Here is a 222-nt window from a genome sequence, read left to right as displayed (position 1 = left end):
TGTATCCCATTCCCATGGGTAAAAGCAATAGTTATTAATATCACGGAACACACATATACACATCACCAGGAGACCACAGTAAATGGCGGCAAAACAGAGCCCAGACAATGCCAACAAACAAAGAGGGCACTCCCATCACAAAATGATGGTTTGTCATGTGATAAGTGCCATAGGGAGATCAATAGATGTGTTCAGTAAAAAATGCAAATAAGAGATTTATCG

Source organism: Trypanosoma theileri (assembly GCF_002087225.1).
Source record: "Trypanosoma theileri isolate Edinburgh chromosome Unknown TM35_Tth_158_V1, whole genome shotgun sequence".
NCBI lineage: Eukaryota > Euglenozoa > Kinetoplastea > Trypanosomatida > Trypanosomatidae > Trypanosoma > Trypanosoma theileri.
Note: the sequence above shows the minus strand (reverse complement) of the source record.